The sequence below is a fragment of the Corythoichthys intestinalis genome, chromosome 16, assembly GCF_030265065.1.
Source record: "Corythoichthys intestinalis isolate RoL2023-P3 chromosome 16, ASM3026506v1, whole genome shotgun sequence".
NCBI lineage: Eukaryota > Metazoa > Chordata > Actinopteri > Syngnathiformes > Syngnathidae > Corythoichthys > Corythoichthys intestinalis.
In genome coordinates this window covers 19,370,921-19,389,180 of record NC_080410.1, presented here as the reverse complement: position 1 = coordinate 19,389,180, position 18,260 = coordinate 19,370,921, and the positions used below count along the sequence as shown (strand labels likewise).

At 37.6% G+C, this 18,260-nt stretch overlaps 1 protein-coding gene across 3 annotated transcripts in view; it reads right to left on the bottom strand.

Moving 5' to 3' along the window:
• The window catches only part of prr36b (proline rich 36b), a 41,613-nt gene extending 23,646 nt beyond the window's left edge, over positions 1-17,967 (bottom strand). The window contains exon 1 of one of the 3 annotated variants that reach the window (XM_057861646.1): positions 17,648-17,967. The gene's annotated coding sequence lies outside the window, so the exon portion shown is untranslated. Of the gene's footprint in view, positions 1-7,855; positions 8,092-17,647 lie in introns of those variants that run through there. The other 2 variants (XM_057861649.1, XM_057861647.1) reach the window with 2 other exon arrangements.
• Between the last annotated feature and the right edge of the window lie 293 nt (positions 17,968-18,260).

Here is an 18,260-nt window from a genome sequence, read left to right as displayed (position 1 = left end):
GGGGGGCCTTAAACGCACCTTAAACACAAGTGTGGACTGGTATAAAAATAAGCTGCAAAAATACCCTGGAGAAAATTATTTTTCCTAGTGTAGACGCAGCCTAAGCAACACTGTTGCTAACTGTCATATGCTATTGTTAAGCCACAACTGGATTCTTTCCCTTATTACTATTCATCCAAATGTTGTTTAATACATCTGCAGGCGACAGGAAAATCAAGATTTTACTACACTGTGCGGGTATGCGTTAGTCCTCATGGGAAACGCAGTCTTCTTTAAGGCAAAACACTACCGCTTTTGTCCACCGGTGTCGCTAAAATCGACCAAAACTGAAAAGTTACCTAGTGTTTCTTTGACGCTTTTAGTTTAACACTAGTAGACATCCAATCCATTTGAACTGTGAGGCTAGTGAGCTTAACTGTGAACATTCATTCGTTGCCATCCCTTCTGGTTAACATAGATTGAAAATCTCTCTGTCAATGGCAACTAATGAGTTAAAGGCTTTACTCACCAAACAAATATTTGTATACAATGCTGTTTCTCAGGGATGTAAACAGATAAAAGTAATACAGTACCTAGAACTGCTTTTGTGACTTTAAAAAAAAATATTTTTCTCATGTACTTTACAAGTGTACCAGCCAGGCTTGGAGCATATAACATCAATCAGACAGTTTTAATCAGCCCACTCAGTGTGATGCTTCAAAACACAAAACTGCTCACTTGGTTATTGTAGCTATTGTGATGACTTTTGTCCTGACACTAAATCATGTCAGCCGCACTTATGTAAGTCTTTTTTGTACTGTGCTAGTTAACTTAAAAGGAGGTCAATAAGCTTTAGCACACACAAATGCTTCCTGCAATAAGAGTAGCTAATTTCACTCCTGATTCACACTTTATCCTACCCAATAATACGTGTACACAAAATAAGGTCAGGCAGGAAAAGTCTTAGATGGGTGTAAGTGGGTCAATAGCAGAATACTGAAGACACTCACAAACAGATGTCTGAGAAGTTACATGAACAACTCATGACAAGAGACAGGATGTGAGGCATATGCGGGCAGATAGAGGGCAACCATCTGTGATAAGAGCTGTCATATGTTGTCAACATCAATAATACAACATCTCATTTTGTTTTATTAGATACTTTCTACTATGGAATGGCGTGAAGAAAATGGAAGACATGATCTAGAAGGACTGGCAGGGAACATTTACAAACAGAATAAGGACCAGGCTTTTGGTCGTTAGGCAACCTTTAAGGCAAAGCAGAGGCCAACTCAGAGGCGGATGTTTGGCCTGTGGAGCATGGGAACAAAGAGGCGGGTGGGAAAGAGGAGCAGAAAGAGAAAAAAAACAAAACGTGAAGAAATGACCTCACTACAGGGTGGTATTTGCTAGTCTAACTCTAAAATCCAGACAGGTTTCGTCATCCTAGTTTCCATTGCCCTAAACCTTCATGGCACAAAGTCACTGTCCTATTTCTGGAAGGCGACATATCATCATCCTAGCTCACCAAACGTTGCGTGTTTTGTTTTCCCTCTGCTCTCTCAATCCTTATTTAGTCCTCATTTACACATGTTCTCAACTATACCATGTGATTCCTTAGCAAATGTCTCATTTTCAACTCCCCCCAGCACCCACCACAACCCACTTTATTCCTTTTGCCTTTGCACAGATGGCCAGAGCAGCTGAGCAAGACCAGAGGGAGAGATGCAAAGCAAAAAAAAAACAAAAAAAACAACAAAAACCTAAAATGAATCCCTACATGCAAAGTAATTCACACTACAAGTCCAGCAAGCTGCCACCAAGAACAACCTGAAAAGTTGAGCAGATGACAACGGGTAGCTGTGAGAAACACTGCTAGTGCCCAACCCTTCAGTCACAGAGGGATTTTAAATGCCAGTCAAGTAATAGATTTTAACAGGAGGCTTACAAATGAATTGGTGTGAGGAAATAGAAGAGAAAATAAAACATATGACACATCCTCCCTGCCAAGATCACTTGGACCTTAGTTGGGGAAAATAATCCACGCACCAGATCCTGAGTCACAACTGAAACAGTCCGACCAAAAAGAAACAAATAGCCATGAGGAAGCTCAATGAGTAACAAAAGTTCATACACTTCTGCATAATGACAATTAAAAAAACAAAGCTTCTGGAAGAATATCCTTTTGACAGTTGAGACGTCTGCTTTTTCTAAGTCACGTCAAATGCAAATACCGTAATTGTTGGACTATAAGCCGCTACTTTTTTCCTTCATTTTGAATCCTGCGGCTTATAGTCCAGTGCAGCTTATTTGTTGATTTATTTCGGTTAAAATGGAATATTTTATTTGGCAGCGGTGTCATAAGACTGTCATAAGACCATCATAATTATGACATGACACTGTCATGGGCATTACTGAATGCTTATGTCATTAAGTGTCATCTGGCAAAATGTCACTAACTCCATTTATGTCCAGCTTGAATTTTTACATCCAAAAGTGAGATAATTTGCCAGATAACACTAAATGACATCTGTTATAAGCATTCATAAATGCTCATGACAGTGTCATATCATAATTATCATTGTCTAATGACAGTCTTATGGCGCCACTGTCAGATATAGTGTTACCAAATACCATAACTAGCAATAATGAAACAACTGGAACAGTAAATGAAGAAATAATTAGCGCAGAACATGAATTTTGATAGTTATTTGCATCTGTTGCGCTGCAGTGCATGCTAGGAGGCATGTTGGACAACAACAGTGTTGACCGCAGGTGGTAGCAGAGGTTGACTGTCTCGCCCAAGGGAGCAGTGATGACCAAATGAAATTTCTTGAAGCAATGAAGCTTTGCAACCAAGTGGTTCAAAGCTTCATGGGGGTTCATTTGGTCTTATGAAAGTCGTTTGATGTTGCTGTCAAATGAAGTATTACCGGTTAATATCTTTTGGTGTCAATATCCCATAATACAGTGAGGACCGCTGCGGTTTATAGTCCGGTGTGGCTTATCTATGAACAAATGCCGTTTTCATTCCAATTTTTGTGGGTGGCAGCTTATAGTCAGGTGCGCCTTATAGTGCGAAAATTAGGGTAATTTGTTTTTACACTGAAAAAAAACAAAACAAAACAAAAAAACAGGTCAATAATTTTGCCCAAGGACGATGATAGACGTCTAATCACGTGGCTTTTTTCCCCATACTCCATTACCATTGCTATCGAGAGTAGTGCAAAGTCAATTTCTGGGTACCTGTCCCAGTGCAAACACAAATAAATGAATAAAACAAATGTCATGAATTAAACATTATTTAGAGGTGATACTGTGCAACACACTCAAATGTTAGCTGGATAACAAAATACATTTTAAAAATGTATAAATCAACACAAAAATAGCTTTTTGTGTCAATAGAAACTGCATGAAAATAAAGTTAACAATCAGTTAACATGAGTAATACACTTGGAATACAAATTGGAAGGCTGCATATCGATACTTTTGCAATCAAATATTGTATCCGGACACATTTTAGTATGAATATTTCGATACATTTGACAATCCTATTGTCATTGTGTCTGGATGCTTGTGCCTCTAAATCCCAAAGCCTCCCACAATAAATTTCTCAGAAGCCTCAACGATGAGCCATACAGTTACTGTCATCAAATAAACCCACACAAATACTTAAGAGCCACACAAAACTTGTTGCAAGGATCAAGCTGGCATACAACTTAACTCACTGGCTGCCACTACAGCAATAGACGTCTACTAGTGATAAACTCACATCAGAAACATGAAAACAGCCACATGATTGGATGTCTATCATCGAAAGAGTTTAAGAGTACCGTCAATGGCAGCATATGTTAATATGTCTCATACATACTGTAAGCTAATAATGGGAAAGACAGTTCTGCAAGGTGAGATCATCCCATCCTAATACCCGCACTGGGCCATAAACAAAGCCTGTGTATACAGTGCTTGGATAAACACTGTCAATAACTGGAAGACATCCAGCTCTGCATAGGGATCTAAGCTTTTCTGGATGTCTAGACACAAACACACTGTTCTTGAATAATCAGGTCATCAGCATATTTAAACATAGAGGAATTTCCTTCACTCTTTGCATAAACAAGTCTGACTTTTGCGAGAAAGGGGCAGCATCGAAACAAATACGCACGTTTTATGAATTCACATTTCTGGGGAAGTGTAATTTATCTGAATGTTCAAAAGGATAATAAAGGATGAAGTTCTGTTAGTGAGTGTTCTATGAAAATTTTCTGTGTCTGTATCTGAATTTGAGCCGCTTCATCGACAAAAAAGGCTAAATCAAAGTGCAACCTCTCCTTGGCTCAACTTTAGCCAAGCGACCATCCGTGGGCAAGTATGAATTGTGTGAGCAGAAATTCAACCATCCTTTCACAGTACACAACTGTGTACACACAAACGCATTCTGTGGACCTTCTTCTATCCCCGGGGCCTACTCTAAATAGTAATCAAAGAGAGGGATTGTGGGGGAAGGAAGCAGCGTTGTTGGGGGGTGGAGGAGGGAAGACGGCAGAAAAGATGCAGAAGAAAGTACGTTTTTGTTGTCAATTCAGCTTTATGATTATATATGTATTTAAAGTATATGAAAGAATAAAAAGGTTTTCACAAGCATCCTCAAATGCTTGATTTCTGTAGTATAAAAAAAGAGGCGAAAGTAAATAAATTTAACACTTTTTTTAAAACAATAATGTTAAACATATACAACTAAATGTTCTTTTCTTTTCACTTTGGTAAATAGGTCAATAATAATAGGTAAATAATAATTTAAAAAAAAACAAAAAACGTGGTTGCACAGGTGAAAATACCGGAACATAACAAAAACTCATGGGGAAAATTTGTTTTACTTTAGGTTTATCAGAGGCAGTCATATTGGGCACACTTGTATAGCAAATATTAATATTGTGGTCTATAGTCCAAATGGGATATACACATATGTGGACACCAGGTCTTTATGGGATTAAGCTTTTAAAAAATAATCGTTGCCAAAAAGAGTCACTTGCCCTATATAGAGGTACATGGCATGTGACTCCCATTTAAAATAAATTTGAACGTGATTGGTTAATTTTGAACAGAAGCATATCCCAATTATAAGAGGATGTGCACACTTGTGTAACCAAATGTTTCTTTCCCCCCCCCTTTTTTTCTTTTTTTGTAGTTTACTACTTGCCCTAAAAAGAAATATTTTGTGTTGTATATATTTGGTCATATCAATGGTGAAAGAAGTTTTTAAATTAACCGGGTTTAAAACTAATAATAAAAAAAGACAAAACTGACATTTGAGCAGATGTTTGCTATTTATATCCAATGTTTAAGCTTGATTGAATCATTTGAAATGATGACTCAATGAAAAATTTCATCAATGACAGTCAGTGTGAAGCAAGGATTGATGTTGTGGGTCTGTTTTTGAAGACATGGTTAATGAGCGTTTGGTGGCCTCTGACCCTATAATTGATGTGCTTTTTATCTCCGCAAGCAGCAAACACAATGCTAAGTACCATTGCAAATGTTTGATCTCTGACCTGTTCATAAAACATTGTCTCCTGTGACACAACAAAGGTTGTATTTGCAAAGCAATGCAGTAGCAAATGTACTGTAGGTACAGGAATATTTGTGTCGTAGTGTTTTCAGAGGACTGTCCCTTCAAGAGTTTTGTATTTATTATTTTGCATTATTTTTGTAATACTTCAATGGTAATTCTGAATATCTCCATGTTGTTTGAATAATTTATTGTTCACTTGCATAGAGCAAAAACGCAAATGGGGCAATAGCCTGATTCAAGTGGGCTCCAATGGTACATTGTGGGGGTATGGGTGTGTGTGTGTGTGTGTGTGGAGGGGGGGGGGGGGGGGGGTGTACAACCCTCTTTGCAAAGAAAGTCATTCCTCTTTGGCGGGAGTGTAACAAAGTCGAATTGAGCCCTTGTAGAGAGGGTGTGAATGTCAGAATCAAGACGCCACATCCTGGCATGGGGCCGAGGATTGCCTATTCAATCACCACAAAAACACAACAGTAGTCTTAGTCAACTATCCATTCCAATTACACTAAATTAAACAAATGTTATATTTTAAAGACGGCATCGTTAGGATATGTGCAATGAGTTCCCAGAAAAAGACAAAAATAAGGTGAATCGAAATTGCATTATTATTATTACAGATAATTAAAAATAATTAATTTGGGCTTTTGTGTTGTTCTTGTTTTGTTTTTTTTGCCAAAAAGGAAATCTAGAAACCAATTTTTTTTGTATTTTACTTAGACTTACTTTGAATTTGGGGGCTGACAGCACAAATGGGGGAGGAGGGGGGTAATTAACATACATTTGAATTTGGTTAATTATGTTCAAAACGTTTTTTTCTACCTTATATAGGGCAAATGACAAATATTTGTTCATTTAAAAACAAAAAAATACGTGGACATCACATTAAAATGATAGTACTTATAATTATTTATTAATCATTATTTGTATATATTTTTTAAGAAATACAATTATACCGAATTGGCCCAAATATAAGACGGCCCTGATTATAAGACGACCCCCTCTTTTTCAAGACTCAAGTTTGAAAAAAGACTTTTTGAACACCAAATTAATTCTTATACAGAAAACAATTACAGTACATCCGAAACAAATGATTATAACAACAAATTTGAGAGAAAAAGCATGTTATTTTGCCTCATTCAAATCTTAATATCTGAACATTTAAATATGTAAACTAAAGTGCATTCACATTCGTAAATGAATGGCTTCTGGTTTTTGAAATATTTTTGAAAACCAATCTATTGTGATAAAACAACAAAATCGCAAGAACTGCATTAACCATCCAAGTGAAGTCTAACTGTAACTGTAGTCTTGAAACAAATCTGAATAAGGAATAACATTGCAATAAAATAATGCAAACTGGTTAAACTACAAAGAGTAGCTGAGATCTGTCATGACAGAACATCGCTTCAATGATATCTGGCGCCATCTAGCGTCGTGAATGGGTATAATGTCTAGACCGCGAATATAAGCCGACCCCCTCTTTTTCAGTGTTATTTCAATGCAAAAAACACTGTCTTATATTCGGGCCAATACGGTAAATTGATAAAATGTTAATAAAAACAAATTTAATTGAATAGAAATGAAAAACACTAGTTATGGCCCACCAATAATACTTGAAGGTTGATTTTTTTTAGTATTTGAGTCATTGCTGTTGACAAGGCTCACCATCCAAGTAACTCAATCTGGGAGGATTGGATGTAAATGCTGATCTTTCATTGCCATTGATGGCGCCAGTTCATTCTGAATGGGACATCCCAGTCAAAATGGATTAGACGTATAGCACTGTCAATGGCAGCCAATTAGTTAATAGAGTCCCTTAAAGGGTTAAGGGTTAAACTTATTTTGAGCTTTTCTTTTCTGTTTCTGTTTTATGTTCTTATTGTCTTTGTTAAAAAAAGTAGCAGTGCGAAAAAAAAAAAAAGGAAAATATCGTAAATCATATTTTTTATGAAAGAAAACACTTTTTTTTTTTTTTTTTTTTTAAGGTAGTTGCAACATCGTAGTACAAAATTTAAAACATTAAATATACGGAGCTGCCGTCATCAACACAACACTTATCAGAGCATAAACATTCTTCTAACGCCCACAACTTGAGGTCAGGAAACCGCCTCTGCCCCTCACACAAATTCCAAAAAAAGCTTGCAGCTTTGAACAGTCAGTAGGAGGACTGAGCTGGCAGAGAGCTTAGGGACGGAATATTTCGTTTTTTTCATCAGATACAATGCATTAATAAATTTAAAAATCAAACATTTTTTAAATACGTGTAGATAAAAAGGGTAACGATAGTAGCTGTTTACACAAACCTACCTTGTACAAAACGCGCAGTCAGAAGAAACAAGCTTACCAGTCTCCTCTCTTGATTGTCAGTATTGAATTGTGCACTAGAAGTGTTTGCATCAATCAGTCTCCCAGAGTCTACCAGACTGAGATGGTGCGGAGACATTCAGTGAGCTCAAAACACTTGCTGTCACCATAGACGAGTTGTTTTGTGTCTCCTTGTTTACTTCACAAGTTTGAAAGAGAGCAGCAGGTTGCGTGACAGGCACCTGGTTCACAGATACAGTACAAGTGATTAGATGGGCTGGTACTAATCCCCAGGACTCATTGGACTTTCACTGTAAGATTTTTAAATGCCCTTGAATCCTTTAAATCAGGTGAGATAGTAAGTGGTGGCAATCCATGATTCACTTTGTGAACATCAACAAAAGTATCTTAAATACAACCAAACTCACAACCATAGGTTAGGGCAGTATATTTTGGCCTGAGATTTTTCAATAAACAATACAATAGGTCATGTATACGACCACTTTAATTCAGTTATTCCCTTGTTGCTGGTGCACTGACATAGATGTGCCCCCTCCTCCAGAGATGGGCAGATTAACACGCGACAGAGCTTGTTAACCCTGGACAAAGAGAGATGCTGATCCTGTACAGTTGCCCTCAACTGTCCTCAAACACCACGATGCTGAGAGCTACATGGCCAACAGGGACAGAGTGATGATCATGACATGCCAGATTTAAGGATGGACACTACAGACAACTGTGAACTCCGTGTGGCCTGGAAATTAAACAATACTCCGGTGATGAAGTTCTAGTTCAATCAGCTGCTAAAACAAAGAGGGTAGACACAGTTCCCCACTGACCAGCCACAAACAAGGCTCCAGTCATGTTGGCGCAGATACAGCCTGCTGGTGCCCGCCACCTACAGAGACTTTCAGTGACAGTTCAGAGCTTAACTGTGTGTATATTGATCCCAAAAGACAATACAGGGAGTCTGGCCAACAGCTCCATGGAGGAAGTGCATTAGTGGGCAGGTGTTCCTCAGATGCTTTTAACCTTTCCCCTTGGAGATAAAAAGACCCCCTGCTATTTTTCTTAAGTCCACGAAATGCATAGTGAGGATCCAGCAACAGGCAAACTAAGGCTAATTTGTAACTTGAAGAGCTGCTGGATCATCTCCATAATGGGCTGTCTGCCCACAAACAAGCTCCTCTCTGGGGGTAAATGAGATCAGCCCAGCCCACGACCAGCTGGTGGCTTGGATCGGTGACACAAGATAGAGCAGATACACACACAGCGGAAGACGTAAAACTAAAGCATCTGGACAGGGTGGCAGAAATGCACCCAAGACGCTTCAGCACTCTGGATTTTGCACAGGACATTGACACAGACTGGGCAAGCATAAGTGGAACAACTGTGTCCATAAGAGGATTATGACCTGTTTGAAATGGAACAAGGCACGTTCCAGATGGAATCTGATCCTTTGCAGGAAGACAAACAATGTGAATGGTTGACCAGACACACAAAGCTAATAACTACAACTATCAATGAGCAAATCACCCTAAATCACGCTTGAACCAAGCCCTGCTCCAAAAAAACAAAACAAAGCAAGTTTAACCCTGTGTAGTGCACTCATTAAACTAACTAACTGCCATTGACTGCACTAGACTATTAAAATTACCAAAAATAGTCACTATCAGGAGTTCAAAAAAATGTTAAATATTGAACTAAAGTAACGTAAAGTGCAAAACCTCCGTTTAAAACATGTTTTTCTCTCCCCCTTTTTGTGCTGTCAGCCCCCGAAGTTTTTTTTAAATCAAATTAATTCGTAAAATCGATTTTGAAGCGTACAAACCACCTTAACCACACTTGGACCAAGCTCTCTTGAAGAAATTGAATACATTCATGAAATATGCTGAAACACTAAAAAGCTTGTGCCGACAGCTGCCAATTAAAAAGAGGAGCAAGTTATTCTGTCAGTATGATTACCAAGTATTTAGCGTATGGGTGCCCAACATTTCATATGCTGCTCGAGAATAGACAAACAGGTCAAAAACGTCTGACACAGCCTAACCATAAACATTACACAATAGTTGTTGGACCAGACCAGGAAATGTGCAGCGATACCAGTGTAAAGACTAACACCAAATATACACAAGATACAGGATGTAGAGCATATCAATTGACAAACTTCCTGCAACACTTGTGGACATCATTTTTCTAATGCTCTCCATATATTTATAGCACCGAACTGCAACAGAAAAGAGATTGTTAATCATATCATCCACCCACTAAAGGCATTCAGAAAGTCCAAACACAGCAAATTATTGCAGCTGCTAGAAAATAAAGCCTGGGTGCCAACTGCCATCCCTCACAACTGTGACAAGAGCAACCAAGTCTTGAACTGCTTAGACAATACAATGTTCATCTTGGAGTGTACTTTTAATGCATCGCTCTCAACAGTTTTTGGACAGTGAGAAATATGTGGGGAAAGATTCCCCCAGATTGAATCATGTCAAAACTAGCTCCCGATTTGTTGTCGTTACCATGGCTTAAGACAGAGCTCAACATAAAATTTTATGATGCTGAGAAGTGCAGGGATCACGAGTTCTGGATGAAAAAAGACTGACGACCAGAGACACAGGCTTGCCCTTGTCACAATTGAGATTTAGAGAACTGTGGGGGGATTTCATTGTGAGTCACACGTTCACCCAACACCAGTCCTTAGGCTAAGGGTGAGCTGACTCACAAGTCTATTAATGCAACAATCATCTCCCCTCTTGGCTTGAGAGGCCAGCTGGGAGCAAAAAAGGTCATTAAATTCTAAATGGCCCTAAGACATAACCTTGCATATGAAAAAGACAATATGGGAATTTGCGCTCATTAACCACATATTTCATCTAGGCCTAAGCAATAAATCAATGTTAAGAATTGGTTTGAGTTTCTTTTTGTGGATGCTAAATATGATGAAAAGTAAGCATAATTCAAGCCTTTTGTTGTTATTGTTATTGTCCAAAAGAAAACAGCAACCAGTTATTCAGTGGCTTATTCCATTGTCAAGCTTTTAATTTGCATTTGGGGGCTGACAGCACAAATATGGGGATAGAATGGTAACCAAACTAAACAAACACAACCAAAAGTATTGTCATCTGAAAACGAAACGATTGAAAAAAATATTGAATCTGGATGTTTTATTTTTGAATCTTTCAAAGGTGAAAAAAACGTTTAGATTTTTTCAGTTGAAAAGTTGATATTTTCGGGTTCCAAGATTTTTTTTCACTTTCAGATCTTACTTTTCAGTTTCAATTTTTTTTCACATTCAAATCTTTTTCACTTTTGAATCTTTTTTTTCGTTTTCAGATCTTTTTTTTTTTAGTTTCAAACGCAGTGTTTTAACGTGGGGTGGCGCGGCCTCGACGAGAGGCGTGTTGACTTGTGAGACAGCCTATGAAAGCAACCTCAAATGATGCTGCCTTCAAGAAACGATGAGTACTTTGATGAATTATTACTCCACTCTCCACTTTATTTTCTTGATACCTGTAGTTAAAGTAATGCTGGGGGGGGCTTTGTCTTTTGTAACTCTAAACGACTCTTGATCAGTTTTGATGAATAAAATTGGAAAATATTACAGGTTGTTGACTTTTACCATAAAGAAACAATGTGTCTGAAATCCAATAGAAAACGAGAACGCAGCGTAGCATCTTTTTGCTAGTTTGTGCTGCAATATTTTTCGTATGTCCTGCTATCATTTTTGAGATATTAGTGCAAAATGGACCAGAAGTGGTGCCATTTGTTTGTGCTAGTTCATGATGCTACAGATGTAGCATCTGATGCGTCTCATAGATACCACACGTATATAGAACTAGATGCGAAATGATAGACTCGCTGTGTTAGTAAAAAGTCCCCATCTTAAAGCTGTAAATTTCTCAGGAAGGCTCTGTTGTTGCGAACCTATGGTAACTTTTTATCTAAAATACTCCTAAATTGGCAAAATCTTGACTTGAATCTGTCTTTAAATGATGAAACAGTTTTAAAACTTAAAGACTGCTTTAAGATGGCGGCTGTTTCCTAACGCAGCGAGTCTGTCATTTCGCATCTAGTTGTATATACATCTGCTAACGCCGTGGAGTCTGTCAACACGCCTCTCGTCGAGGCCGTGCGCCCCCCTCGTTAAAACTCAGCCAAATGTTTTGAAACGGAAAAAAAAAAAAATGTGAAACCCAAAAAAAGATTCGAAAGTGAAAAAAGATTTGAATGTGGGAAAAAAATTGAAACTGAAAAAACAAGATCTGTAAGTGAAAAAAAAAAATCTTTGAAATTAAAAATATCAAATTTTGCAACTGAAAAAAATCAAAACTTTTTTTCGCTTTTAAAAGATTGTATAATGTAAACATGATACGAGTCATACATATCTACTTTTTATGGAAAATAATGCAATTATTTTTGTTCTGATGCTAATAATGTTGAGCTGTGGCAGTGGTTTTAGGCTCACCTAAAAGACTGCATTTATGTTAATTTTATTTACAATATATATATATATACCGTAATTTCCCGAATATAAGGCGCACCCGTGTATAATGCGCACCCCAAATTTACTTGTAAAATCTAGGGAAAATTATTGTACCCGTTTATAACGCACACCCTAATTTTAGCACCAATAAATAGAAGAATACAAGAAAACAGAGCTTGTGTACAGATACAGAGATGTCATTTTACTGACTGGTGAAACACAGCTCAAGCATAGCACATTGGTAGTTCAAAACATTAACGTGAACTGACAATATTTACGGTAATAATATGGTTTGACAACTTCTCCAACTTACCAGAATCTAGGAGAAAACAAAACAGATGTGACTTTTCTTATAAAGGCTGCTGTATAACTTGCTCGTTTCCTCATGATGAATAAATGTTTCTTCCATGGATTGATACGGTAAAATGAAAGTGAGAACGTAAGTCGGAAATCCGTGAGAGCTCATAGCTGTCAGCACGACAGTAACAAAAGGAACTATTGTTATTTGGGTTTGAGTTTCCCGAGGGATCGATATAGTTGACGGACACAGGAAGTGTGTGTCCTTACATTTGTTATGGTCCGAATTGCGGAGCTGCAATAAACGTCGACTCAAATGAGTTCAAGAAACTAAATTCTGTGCTTTATGAAGAGTGAAAAAAGCAGAATTTAACACAGACGAAATTATTCGGCCGATTAGAGTGAAGTATTACCAAAACAAAACGGTGACGTCACATACCGTAATGGTCGGCAACGGGTGGCCGCATACGTTTCTTCAACACAACGTGGCCGTGTCAATGAAAAAAAATCAGTTTATATATATATGTAATACATATATATTTCTGTCTCCATCCATGTACCCGTTTATAATGCGCACCATGAGTTTACCAGTTGATTTTGGGGAAAAAAAGTGCGCGTTATATTCGGGAAATTACGGTATATATATATTTTTTTTTAACTTAACATTATACTTATGTTCCAATTTGCTAATATGTTTTGAAAAATAAAATTCCCGTTCATTTTTTCTTTTTTTTTTTTCAAACCCATCTCCAAGTAACACATTTTAGAGCTGTAACTTAAATACCGTGATACTGTGAAACCGTGATATTTTGGCTTATTATATGGTTATTATACCGTCAGAATATCATACCGGTACATGCCTAGTCACACCAGGTCTCATTTATATATACCGATGAGTAGTCGTGCGTCGAGGGGACGTCGTCCGCTGCCACCGAGCGCGGAGCGTCGGGAGGGACACACACGGAACGTATATGTTGATGTATTGTTTATACTGTATATATTAAAATCATTATTTGTATATACATTAAAAAGAAGTTTAGAAAATAAGTAAAATGGAGAACAAATCTGAAAAAAAATCTAAATCAAATTTTTGTTAAACAAATGTTAATAAATCATTTCGACTGACAAAGCAAACAAGAAATGGTGTTAAAATACAAGAAATGTCAGAATAAATGTATCATTAAAAGAGCTAAGAAAAAAAATCACATCAACACAACAAATGTTATGCTAATTTTTTTAAAAGTCATTCCAATGTATTGTACATGATACTGGGAAAAGAGCAGCTTCATTCTAGGATGTACAGTATGATTGTAAAAAAAACAGCATATGGTGGATTTAAGAGGTTTATGTGGGAGTAAAATGAGCTCCTGCACCAAGATTTTAACCTTTTCATTCATTTCTTAAAGGTACAAAGTGAGATTTCGCATCAATGATTTAACAGATTTGCATGAAACCTTGTGGAAAACTATATCATCCGGGTAAAGGAAAATCCCACTCTATTTTTAGTGCTGATGAGTTCCAGATAAACATGCAGGGATAGATTTAAACCTTTTCCTTCTTTTATCTGCAAATATTGGACAATCTAGGCATGTGCAGGAGTTGGGTCACATTTTATTGCTGCTCCAAATACGAATTGTCCCTTGATACTAGATGACTGCGCCCATCTGAGTGTCATTGAGGTTTTTTTTTTTTCTCCTTACAATGAGCGGCTGCTACATTACAGTTCTTCCCAACAGGGTGCACATCTGCTAGTGACAACGGAAAGAGTGATACTGTACATGCTAGCCAATAAGGAAGAAGCTATAGAATTATTACAAGAATAGAGTACTATTTGAATGAAGTCAAAACATAATTGGGGGGAAAAAAATAATTGTTGTATATCTTTTTAAAGTTAATTATGACGGACATCAACTAGATACTGTATTTAAAATTGTGTAACATTGTTTTAATAATAGAACTTTATATTTATAGGGCATTTTTAGAGTAAACAGCATCAATATTGCAACATTAACACTTAATAAGGACTAATTGGCTGCCATTGATGGTGCTAGACGTCCAATTAATTGTAGTTAGATTGAGGTGCAAATGACTTTCCCTGTCCCAAAAAATTTATTGTGTCTTTATATATTTACTGTTTTTATTCATTTCAATTGATATGCGGTACTGATGATGAATGGATGGATTCATTTTGTTTTTATAAACACTTTATTAATTTGTAGCTTAATTCATTTATAAAAAGATAAACAAACTAAAATTAAAACCAATAAATATTTAAAAAAATAAAACAAGATATATAGAATTCTGAAAATGAAATAATAATAATAATAATAAAAATGAAAATTATATACCAGAGGGGAAATACACACTTTTATAGCAAAATATTTTGAGCCAAAAGGTAATGTCCACGTTTGTGGTCTTTATGGAGTTAATTAACTGTATATTTTTTATCGCCTTAAATAGTCACTTCCCATATGAGGGTTAATAGTTTATTTGTTTAATAGTAATTTTTCGAATCTTTTTTTTTTTTTTTTTTTTTTAATCCAACAGATGTGGAAGGTAAGGCCCTTCCATAATTTTAGAACCAACTTAAATAACTTAATATAAACTGTTTCTTTTAATGGGTGCTAAATTGAATTTCATGTGATTGCATTAGCCTGTGCTCTTGCCTTCTCTGTCCTCCATTTCCCAGCCACACCACCAACACTCTGAGTCAGCCATTCGCTCATCTGTGCATCATGAGGGCGGACAAGCCAATGTCTCTGCCCACCTCACATTTAAGAGTAATGGAGTATCTCCAAGCCCTTTGTGGCTGAACCTTAAAAGTGCTTTTATTAGTCGAGCTCAGATGCCTTTTACTTTGAATGATGCCAATACCTCAATGTCATCAACAACACCCATCCACGCCCACTGTGGCCACAAAATTGCCTACATAACCTTTGAGGGGAAAAGGACAGCAACATGGGATGGGCAGTAATATAGTCTGATATTTGCTCGTTGTTAAATGCTCTTGGTAAGCCTGGGCAATGTGTTGATTTTATGAATTTTTTGTTACACATTATTGTTCAGATAAATAATTTGTGGGTTTTCTTAATTGTTGTTTTTTGCCAAAATGAAAAATTGCAACCGGTTATTAGATAGATTATTCCATGAGTTTGTTTCTTTGCGAAGTTATTACTTTGTATGTGGGGGCTGGTAGTACAAATAAGGGGAGAGGTAAAAGATATTTAAGACGGAAGTTTCGCACTTTATCTTTGTTCAATGTTTAACTTTTTTTTAAGCCTTTACAAGGCAAGTGAGTATTTTTGGTCATTAAAAAAAAGACCTGGTGTCATACAGAATATGTGGACATCACATTTTGGGTCATGTAGGCCACAATATAAACATTCCTATACCATATCATATCTTAGTATCTAACTCATCATCGCTTGCCATTCACAAGGATAGCTGTCCAATTCATTTAAACTGGGAGGACTGACTGTCAATGCTAAGGTTTCAGTACCATTGGGGGCACTAGACATCCAATCCATTTTGACTGGGAGGGGCAAATGAACATCCTCGTCAAAAATGAATGAACATTGGTTCATTTACCCCTCCCAGTCAAAATGAATCAGACGTCTGGCGCCGTCAATAGCAGCCGACGAATTCAATGACTGCCAAATACATATTTTGAGCTTTCTCTGTCTTTTATTTTCATTGTTTCCTTAAAATAGTAGCTGGGGAGGGAATCGTAAATCACAATTTTTGGTTAAAAAAATCTGAGATTTTCATTTTAGGCCATATTGCTCAGTCCAAGCTCTTGCTAAGTAATTCAGGGGAAATTGGCAGCCATCTCTCCTTCCCATTGTTCTGGTGGGGGGTGTAATGTGTCTTGTTGCGCTCACTCACCAAGTGACTGTTCAAAGGATCTGTTCTCATCCCCTACAGCCATAACTCCTAAAGCACAATAGCTGATCACTTTTGGGGGTGACATTAATCAGCCATGATAACATGCCAGCTTGAGTCTTAGGCACAGCCTTCTAGGCTATTTTTCTGCTTTAAACAAGTCTCTCATAGGTCAGAGTGAATTATTCATCAAGTGTGCTTCAATTGTACTTGAATACAAAAAGTTTTTTTTCATATATTCGTGCCGCACCAATATGACAATGCATTTTTCTCACTAAATGAGACAAGAACATTTCTGAGCACTCACCCAGCAGTCCAGAACAATGGGCATCCACGGCATACGATGGGAAAGGGGGGGAAGTGGGGGTTAATGGGGAAAGCTGATAAATATTTGTGGAATGTAAGAGAACGCTATCTTAAAAAAAGACTGATCATTTTATATAACTAGAAGGCATGTCTGATTTAGCTTAGTTTTGCCGTTTATGGTGATGAGCTCTCACAGCTACCACGCTGCTTGCCACCGCCCCATCAACCGGCTTACTCACATTATGAATGTGAAATCTCCCACTACATGACGATACAGACACCAAAAACACACTACAAAAAGCAATGTTATGTTTGGGACAAACTGTTGATGGTATATATAGTAATGCTAGACGTGGAATTGAAAGGGTGTTAACCCTTTAGAGGGAACTCATTGGCTGCCATTGACGGCGCTCGACGTCCAATCTTTTAGGACTGGGAGGGGCAAATAAGATACATTCATTCGCCCCTCCCAGTCCAAATAGATTGGACGTCGAGCGCCGTCAATGGCACTGAAATATGAACACCATACTAGATAACATATGCTTGTTTCTGAACTAGCAAGACCAGTACCACAAAAATACAACAAACCTAGATGCATTTGTTGTATTTCGTTACTGGTCTTGCTGGTACAGAAACCAGTATATGCTGGATTTTTTTTTAGCTGCAGCCAGTCTGGACGCCAGGTTTTTACAAGATTTTAAAAATACCAACAATAGTCACTTGCCCTATAAAGGATTAAAGTGACGTTTTTGATCAAATCCGCGATAATTATCCAATTGAGTGAAGAAAATGAAGATGGGTTGTTAGCTGAAAATCGCGCTTACCAGTCAGTGCAGCGTTGAGCTAGCAAAATCCTCCCCAGCTACGCCCAGTGCTAACCGGCTCGCCCCGACTGGATCCTCACGCCGGGTATTAAAAAGAAAGAGAAAGTGAAGATGAGACGCAGACGGGCAAAACAGAAGAATAGTAGAGCGAGGACAAAGACTTCAAGTCGAGCCGCTGGCCAAGAAACTTCTCGGTCTCAAGCGCCGCTTTTTCACAAGTGATGCTTGTTCGCTGGGTGGAAGAAAGACACAGAGTGACGCTTCATTAAGCACACACACATACATGCACACGCACACACTCACACTCTCTCGCAACCGGTGAAGCGATGGATGGACATGCGAAGGGGAGGGTTTCCTTCAGGTACCATTCAAATGTAGGAAAATTCAGCACTTTCGCTGCCGTTGAAGGTAAATGAAGTCCAATCCATTTTTACTGGGAGGGTTGGTGGTGATTATTCCTTGCTAGCAGTGTTGTTTTTGGCAGCTCTTTTATTTATTTATTTATTTATTTTTTTTTAGTCTTAGTCTTATGGACTATAGTACTTACTAGTCTTAGTCATATTTTAGTCATCTCAAAAAGTGCTTTTCTTCGTCTAGTTTTTGTTGACGAAAA